The sequence below is a fragment of the Chamaea fasciata genome, unplaced genomic scaffold (assembly GCF_029207755.1).
Source record: "Chamaea fasciata isolate MVZ Bird 193981 ecotype frontalis unplaced genomic scaffold, bChaFas1.0.hap1 SCAF_11, whole genome shotgun sequence".
NCBI lineage: Eukaryota > Metazoa > Chordata > Aves > Passeriformes > Sylviidae > Chamaea > Chamaea fasciata.
The window spans coordinates 16,175,502-16,185,094 of NW_027094096.1; positions in this window are offsets into that span (position 1 = coordinate 16,175,502).

Here is a 9,593-nt window from a genome sequence, read left to right on the forward strand (position 1 = left end):
AGTCAGGAAACAGTAAAAGTTACCTGTACTTTAAAGGTAGGCTCTGGGTTCTGACTGTGCTGGAACTTCAGGGGAATTATGGTTGCCTCTTTTGGTATAAAGTGATGTTCAGCAAGATTTAGATCAAAGTGCATCAGTGCCCAGACCAGTCAGAGCTGAACACTGGAGACCACAATGAGGAACAAACCTGAACCAGACCAGAGCTGGGGACATGCAAAGTGGGTCATACTAGTCTCTGTTGTACAGACAAGCTGCATGACCTCAGAGCAGTGGTGTAACAAGAGGGTTCCTCATTGAACCACTGAGGCAAGCTGAAAAGGAAATAAGGAAACTTATTGCTGTTTCCTCATAAGTCACACTCTTCAGCTTCCCTTACACAGGTCAAAGGACAGTGGCAGCTTTCAGTCTGCTCACTTAGGGTTGATCTAAATGGACACAGAGGAAAGATAAAAGATCTTCTAAAGAGTCACTCAGCTGTCCATTAAACCTTAAACACCAGTGTGGAGGAGTGGTAACAGGCCTCAATTCTTCATGCACTCACTCTATGTATCACTGCAGATGTATCAAACTACAGATTCAAATTAATTTGTCATAGTCAAAATACCAGTTTATAGCCATTATATTGATGGCAGAAGGCAAAGTGCAAGAATGTTTGGAATTCAGCATACATGCCTTATTATAACTTTGTTCTTCATGTTTGAGACATTTGTCGGATCTAGAACAAAAGGAACACAGATCACTGGTTCCAGCAACAAAATTAATGGAGATGATTTTCAGATACTTCTGTTTGAAACTACACATGCATTTGGTAGACAATGCAAGTGAAAAGCTTTGTAGTCAGCAGCTTGGGCATAAAACCCAAGGGAGTTCCTGGGTGGTCACATCCAATTCTCCAAGCTGCCATATTTTAGACAGCATTTTGGATCATCTCTGCAAGCAAGTTCATGCTCAGGTCTTGGATTTCAACCAGGATTTTGTCCTACTTTTCTATCAGTGATGGTGATGCTGCTGCTCTTATACTTTGGTCTTTTAACAGCATACACTGACTATTCAGGGTGAGCAGAGGCAAGGTATGATTCAAGAAAGGATCTCATGCTTGAAGGAGGATTTAAGCCTATCCATAAATGTTTTTAAAATAGACCACTCATTTTTTCAGGAAACCTAGTAGTCTGCATCAAAACTTGTGGTTCTTTTGTGCTACCTCAGGCTTGAACTGAAAAAAACCCCCATACAGTAAAATGCCCTTCATTTAATCCACACCTTTCATCTCCCTTGTTTCTTTGAGGGACTCAGAATCTGATAAAAAATGATTGCCACAGGCACAGGTAGGTCACATAGATCCTGACAGCCTCCACCATGCAGGATGGACCAGCTGTGTTTCTAAGAACAAATTCAGCCACTCTGGAAGGGAAGAAGCAAGCACAAGAATTTGCCTGTGGTCCACAACTTATTTATAGCCACAACTGCAGTTAGAGCTCAGGTCTTGCTGGCCACTAAAGAAAGCACAGTCTGAGCTTCAGCCATCTGTTTGAAGGTTAGGCATTCTCCATCTCTGCCAACTCCTAAACTTTAATGAAAATAGAGTTGTTCTTTTTTTTTTCTTCCATTAAAGCTCCTCCCAAGCTTAGATTTAAGAGCCTAACAGTAACATTTCAAAAATACCTCAGCGATTTGGGACCACAAGTCACAGTAATTTCATGCAGACACTGTGGTGAAGACTGACCACTGACCAACTCCTACTATGGAAAAATTTTGGCCACCATCATTCCAAAAGATGGCAAGGAAAGGGCTCATCTCCAGAGAGACAGTACAGCCTTTGAAAAACATTTTAGTAATACTTTGTCATACACAGCTCCAGTGCTGGAGTTGCTAGAACTCATTCCTCTGGGACATAAATACTTTTCCTCAAAATGATATTTAAACTATATAGTCATTGTTTTTGAGCGCAGTTCAAGACATTCCTTTTCCCTTAGCATATATGCCTGTTTGACCTAAACCTAGGAGTTGTGAGAACTCTGAATGACTTCTGGTAAGTGAGCCACATACTACATGTGAAGAAATGTAATAAATTACTCTTGGAGTTGGGAATGACTGCTACCTAAATTTCACATTTCAGTTTGGGTAACAAAACATCTTAGAAAATCCAAATTTGGCCTGGAATGTACCTGTATCTTTTGTGATTAACCCATTTCTTAATATCCAAGTAGTCCAGTTCTTTCAACATCTGCCCTGAACTGGCCCTTCCTATATCATCTTCAAAAAAAAGCAAACACTGTCTTCCTAGAGCATTGGTGGGATCTTTCAGCTAAAAGGGCCAACTGATGGATTGTAAAATTTTGATGTTTAATTTCAGTGTAGTAGAGAACCCCTACCCCTCCACCTTCCATAAAAGCTTCAGGAAAATGCTTCAAGACCAGTATTTGCTGCTAGCAAAAGGCTCATTGCACATAACCTCCCAGGGGAGCCTCCTCCACAAGAGGAAAGGCTCTCCAAGACATAGATCTCTCCCAACCAGCTGGAAAACGTGCCTTCATTAATTTACTCAAGATACTGGGGCTTTTGCAGAACTATGCTACAGATTTGTGCAATACCCACATTCCAGACCTCTGGGTTCTAAGGAAAATATAAAAGAAGGGCTGAGTGGGAGAAGGAGCCTACAATGGAGAATTCTGATTTCTGGTCTCGCACCTTGCACCCTTATTAGGGCAGCTCAGGGGAGGTCAGGACTCCCCAGCATTGTACTGCTGTGTCCAGGGGCAGCACCCGGCTGCCTCACCCATTTCCACACACAAATCCCCCTTTCTAAGAGGTGCTCTTGTTACTCCCTCACTGTCCACCACTGGCAGCATTTGTCAGCCTCCAGCACACAGAGGCTGCCCTGCCCAAATCAGCTCCCAGTCCTGATGACAGAGAACACAAGGTGCTCAGTGTTCACACCTGTTCACAGCCAAGAACAGAGCCCTTATCTCCCCCACATGCTTACTACCAACAACTGACTGCATGCGATCAGATCCAGTGCTGAAAAGAGACTTGCATCTGAACACATTTGCCAATCACAACGGAGTTTTCTTTTCCTCCTTAGCACAAGTCTAACCTAGACCACTACTGAACAAGCTCAATGATCTCCAAGGACCACAGGAAAAATAAGTGCTGCTAACTTTGATCAGTAAAGAAAAGGACTCAGTACCTCTGGGATGATTGGGGAAAAAATGTGGAATGTAAAAATGAATGGTCACAGAAGAGAGGCCTGGCAAGGACTCCATGCCAGCTGAGCAGCCCTAACATCTGGGAGCCATGAGTGCCTCAGATCAGAGACTCTCAGAAATGCTCTCAACACCACAAAGTGTTTCAAAGCAAAGGGTAAGGTGGGGGCAAGGCAGCATTTACTCATTGGCAGCATCCAGACCTGTGCTGACAGAGGGGGCCAGGAAACCAAGACAGTGGGAGAGACCACCAGTCATGGCTCAGAAGGCAGGTAGGGAGCTCTTACAGCACATCATCCATCTCCATCAGGGGCTCAGCACAGCCAGCTTTGCTGACAGGAGGCAGCAGTGACCGTCAGTAAACTACCACAAAGCTGCTCTCCTCAACCAACACCAAACCACAGTCCTTCCCCAGAGCCAGGAACACTGCAGTTTAACTTCCCTGCTCACCACCACCTTGAAAAAATAAGTAGGAAAACATGCTATCATCTGTTTTTCCTTTGTTGCTGCACTGGACTTTGCCATTGCCCATTTCTTGCTCCTCACCATCATCCTAGAAACAGCAAGATACTGAACAGAGGCAGCACCAGGATAAGAGAAGGCCTAACACAGCCATGGGCCCCCTTGAAAGACAAAGGGCAACCACCAGAAGGACACACTACAAGTATTTTAACTTCCATATGCACAAACATGACATTAGAAAATACTCTGAAAGCAAGAAAAAAAAATTCCCCAACTTTTTATGCTTCTTAAAAACTGCAAACACTTCCAAGATAGGGAAAGGCGAGTGGAGGGTCAGTCAAACACCAAAAACCCTGAGTAATTTGAACAACACATATACCTTTTGGCACACTAATTACCCCTCCAGACAGCTTCTGCAAGGCCTAAGCAGCTTAGCAAGCTTGTGAAGACAGAGAAAATTTGAAGTGGCTGTGAACTATGATGCTATGCATCAGGTCAACCTTTTCTAGCATAGCTACTGCTGTAATCCCAGACTTTGGCTTTGCCTGCAGCCCATCACTGAAACCTTCCATCAGGCTGCTTGTTTACCTGCAAGGAAAGATGGCTTTGGGTTCAGATGTTAGTTTGGACGTCACACAGGCTCCCATCCCAAATCCACCACTTGTTTCCTGTTGTCATCCCACACCTTCACTTGCACAGGCAGGCTGTAAATACATTAGCAACCTACACCATTCTTGCTCAGTTATGACAAGGGCCATAAAAAAAATAGAATATATGAATGCACCAGAGTCTGCAAATCTCTCCCTTCCTCCCCATTCTGCCCTAGGCTTGAGGTTTTGGGGTTTCCCCCCCCACCTCTTTCCTGGGAAATGTGATGAAGGAGGGTGGAGTGGCTCAGGCTATGTACAAATATTCAGTCTCTTAGCAATAAATGGATCTCAGTCAGTTCTATTATCTGTCTGGCTGTGGCTCCTATTATCTGCTGTGAATTGTAGCAGCAATCTCTGGAACAGCATTCAGGCACCATCATTACTTCCACACCCTCCAAAGGCTGCACTGTAACAAGGCATGCTGGATAATACTTGCCATTAGAAGAGGGAACATAAAGGCTTCAAGCTATGACTAACACAGTAAAAGGCTCTGCATGGGGCTTTTACATTCATTGACCGGGGTTTGTTATTAAAGAAAATTCTAGGTTCAAAACCCGGACCTGCATTTTATACAGCACATCAGCTGACTTACACAAAAAGCTGATTTCATCCCGCTCTTGCTCACTTGCCCACTCCCCTCCTTATGGAAGGCTTCAGCTGGAGAGCAGGGAAGGCACAGCAGAAGCAGGCCTGCCTGGAGCTCACTGTCCCCAAATGGGGACCATAAGCCCAAAGCAGTGAATTTGTCCAGCCCAAAGTGCCTGGGAGCCTGAGATGCACCACAAACGCGAGCACCACAGGGAGCATGCAGCAATTCAGATCTGAAAGCCTCCAAATCAGCACTCACATGGCTCCTTGTTAGGAACAGGAGTTTTGGGATCCAAACCCACATCTTACTTCCTCGTGTTTTTCACAAGCCCTCCCATTTGTTTGAGGCCCATCTGAAAAGCCTGGATTGAAATCCAATATCCTCCCCCAGGGTAAGATGAGGGTTTTAAGAGAAAATAAAAAAAAAAAACCTCTTAGGTCTCCCTCCCATGGCCAGTAAGGCAAGGCCACAAACATGAGCTCCACCAAAACTCATTTTCTTATGGGTTTCTACCTGGCAGTGGATTGGTTTCAGCTTCCCAGGGAAAGAATCTCTGGATGGAGGCTTTCCTGAAACAGATATTTCAGAAACCTCTCTCTTCTGCACAGCTTCCCTAATGCTTTTCTCACTTGGACACCTACTTCACAGCAGGGCTTAATATCTTACTATTACCCGTCATTCAGCATGGCTGAAAAATTAGTCATCAACCTTAAATGTTATTAAGAACCACTTGATACTATGATTGCTTTCCTGTGGAATGAAGCAAAGGGAAGAGGTAGGGAAAGGAAGGTGGGTGAAACCTTGCACTTAACAGTCAGAAAGGATTTTCCAGCACAGGAACAGATCTCCTGGGGGCCTCAGCGCACAGGAGAGCACCCAAGACCCCAGCTTGGCACAGCCACCACTGATAGCCCAGAGGCAGCTGGCAGAGGCTGCCTTGAGTAGAGCTGCTGCTTCCCCAGCAGCACCACCCATGGCTAATGTGTTCCAGATGAAAGTCATTCCTTGGCCAAAATTGCTCCCAGGCCTCAGATGGGAAACATGGCCCTTCTCCCTGCTCTGCCCTTGGGCAGTTGGGTCCAGGAGCAGGGCTGGCCACTCTCTCATCCGTGCACAGAGCAGTTCAGGGACAGGGACAGCACCTGACTCTGGAGCACTGTGCTGTGGGCTGGGAAGTCCAGGGAAAGATGAGAGAAGGACATGAGGGAAGGAGCACAAGATGAGCTCCACAGGGTCCACTCAGGTCAGGGACTTGCAGCTGCTGCCACCAGCAACATCTCATTGTATCTGTGTGTACCCCAAGGCACTGCTTAGGCAGAGTGGCCTAGTGCTGTTTTCCTCCATCCTCAGATGGCTTCTGGCCACCTCAAAGTGCTGTCACAGGCCACCCTCTGCTCTTTCCACCACTCCTACCCAGTGTCCCAGGAGCTCCTCCAGCTCTGCAGATGGTGTGATGTGCAAGCCTGAGCTGGAGACAGCAAATGGCACTAGAAAAAAGGAAAAGTTCTAATGGGAAGATAAGGGGGACAACTGGGAGCACTGAAAAAGGGCATTGGATTGATCACGACCACAAAAGCCAGAGAGGATCAGAGTATCACACTTCTTCATGGCCATTTTCACACCATGCACAGTTGAACTCAAGGCATCTCAGGGTGAAAGGAGAAGTAACCTGTTGAGGAAAAACAAGAACCAACAGCTTGTATAAACATGGCATCTCCTTAAGCAAGATTTCTTTGTGAGGCGGAGCTCAGCTATTGTGAGTACTGCTCAACTCCACCACCCTGAGAAAGCATTTGCTGGGAAGGGGCTGCCACTGGCTAAGAGTCCTCATGGCCACAGCAGGGCTGGCTGGAATGGGCAGTCTGAAAAGCTGCATTTTGAGTGGCTTTCAGTCAGGCAGTGCCAAATATTTGTGAGGATGTTTTGAGAAGGAAAAAAAAAAAAAAAAAAGAAAGACTCCCCCCATTTTTATGTTAATAAAAACATATTTGATTTGTATACAGTTTATATGCCCCATAAAAATGCTAATTACTCTCCCAAACAGAGGAGAAACAGAACAATTTTTTTTTGCATCCCACCCTTCCTCCTGCCTTACCCTTTTTACTTTTATGACGCAGCATTTATTCAAGTCGGAATTGTGCCCAACTTATCCCGCCTTTTGCATGGCGCATCCTCACCTCTCTTCCCACTCATAACAACAATAATAATAACTTGCAAATCTATGTCAGAGGAAATTTGGAAAAACATTCTGAAGGGGAAAAAGAAGTCTCCAAACATAAAGCACACAAGGACTCCAACACTGCCCTCCCACCCCTTTCCACAACTGTTTCCTTTGGTGCACACATTTTTCCAAGGTCACCTCAGAGGCTTTTCCTAGTTGGCTATTAAAACTAAAAAAACTCCGCCTGCCCCAAGAAGCACATGAAGCCATCACTGTGGCTTGGACTGTTTCCCTGTGTATGGATGCCATGGGAGAAGCAGCAGGGCAGGGGGGGGAGTGAGCTGATATTTTTCCAAGACTTTTTCTCTCACCAGAGGAGGATGAAGATGGAGTGATGAGTGAGGTTCCGTTTGTCTGGCAGCATGAGTCACTCAGCAGCAGTTTCCAATATACACTTTTTTCTTTTTTTTCTTTCCATTACAGAAATTGGTGTCATTTATTCCTTCCTCCTTCTCAAGTAAAAAAAAAAATAATAATAAATCCTGCTACCGTTATGTCTAATTTATTCTGGGAACTTGTCTGAGGACCCACCAAACCTGGGGGGGAAGGGTGATTTGAAACACAATCCAAAATATAGTCGGCTCTGGAAGCTTTTAAAGAGACTCCTTTAAGGCTGTGCCAAACCTTAAAGAAGGAAAATACTTCCACTAAATCCCTCCCACCATGAATGGGATCCTGTATGTCTGAGGCTTTTTATTGGCTGAGTGGTTTTGGGTTGTTGGTTGGTTGTTTTTTTTTGTATCAAAGATGTTACTCTTTCAAATAGGGTCTGAGCCCTGTGGCTTTTCAGCAGGCAGTGAATTCTGGCTCGTCGGGCATGCAGCGATGTGACACAGCCCTCCCCCACGCTGGGTCGGGTTCTCATGCTAAGATCTGGCTCCTGGAGCTTGAGCTGTTGTTTTTTTCTGGAAGCTGTTTTTTCCCCCTCTTCACCCTTTAAAAGCAAAACTAAACAGAACTAAGCCGTTTAAAAAAAAAAAAAAAAAAAAAAAAAAAAAAAAAAAAAAAAAAAAAAAAAAAAAAAGCGCCTCACAGGGCCCAGAAACCCAGCCTGACCTCCTTACTCCTGAAATATCAAAATATTCCCACTGTCTGCAGGCAAGAGCTGCAGGCAAGAGCTTCACCAGCATCTCTGCATCCAGCCAGAACCAGGGGTGAGGCAGAAGAAGGCCCCGTCAGCAGGCAGAGAACATGAACACGACATTGCAGTTGTAGTTATGACCACCCAATCAATGGTGTTAGGAGTAATGTGTGAGCATACCCGGGCTTCTTCTTACTTACCCACAAAAGTAACCCCCTTAGATCTTGCTCCAGGTCCCAAACTGACCAAACCCAAGCTGTGACTCCCCTGGGTGGCAGAGATGAGGCAGGCTTTAAATGAGGACAATACTAAACCAGCCTCCTGCATTACCAGAGAGTAAGGATGATTGCAGAGCCTGAGTTTAATTATTTTGATGGAAGAGTATCTCAAGGAGTAATGAAAATACTGTTATATTTTATCTAGACCTAGAGGCCCTGCTGCCCTGTAGCTCTTTCCTTCCAGCTACATGTCCATCCAGGTCTGGAAATGAATACCACTGTGATTTTCTGTTTTACAAGGAACAGCATTAATAAGCCCCATAGCCTGTGGTTGTTTATTCTCTCAGATGCCACATTTAACCTTTGCTCCACTGACCAAGTCTCAGCTTTACCAATCCACCCTGTGTTGAGAGGGTAAAAGGAAAATTCAGCAGCAGGGGTAAGCAGTGCTCTAGGAGCAGAAATCTCCTTCCTGAGTTCAAAAGGCATGGGGAAAAGGCTGCAGGGGGAATGTGTGGATGTTTGGTTGGAGTGAACCACATTTTGTCTGAATCCAGGCATACAGCAAAGAAGGGTCCTTTCTCCACTGACTAGGAGGTCAGGAACCTCAAGGCATCCAGCCCATAACAGCCTCATTCTTTACATGCCATGAGCAGCTTCTCTTCTGCATTTTGAGCTCTTCTCTGGTGCAATGTCACCCAAGACTGGTAAGGCCCATCCTTGTACCAGCAGCTCTTCTAGTATAGACTGGAAGGCCAGAGAGGAGCTCTGGCACCCTGGGAGCATCTCCTGTTTAATTAACATGTTTCTGATAGGGGACAGCTGGAGTTCAACCATTTCCTTGCTCTTCCTTCTCCTTCCCCTGGAGGAGTGTGTGCTCTTGGACTGCCCCAGCACAACCTGCACGTGGCTGCAGCAGGAGGAAGTGGTTATATCCAGAGGTCTCCTTTCTGAGCACGGGGTGACTCTGGAGAGCGCAGTCTGCTGCCTGCCTGGCTCTCAGCATGGCCCAGGGGGCTGTGCATCCTCAGCCAGGCTCAGGCCAGGCTGACCACTGAGTCCCTGTTTGCTGCTTGGCCACTCTTAAAACACTCAGCTGTTTGGGCCCTCAAAGTGTCTTGGAGACCCCACAAGAAATACTCCCCCTCAGTTCTGATTTCCTGTTTACA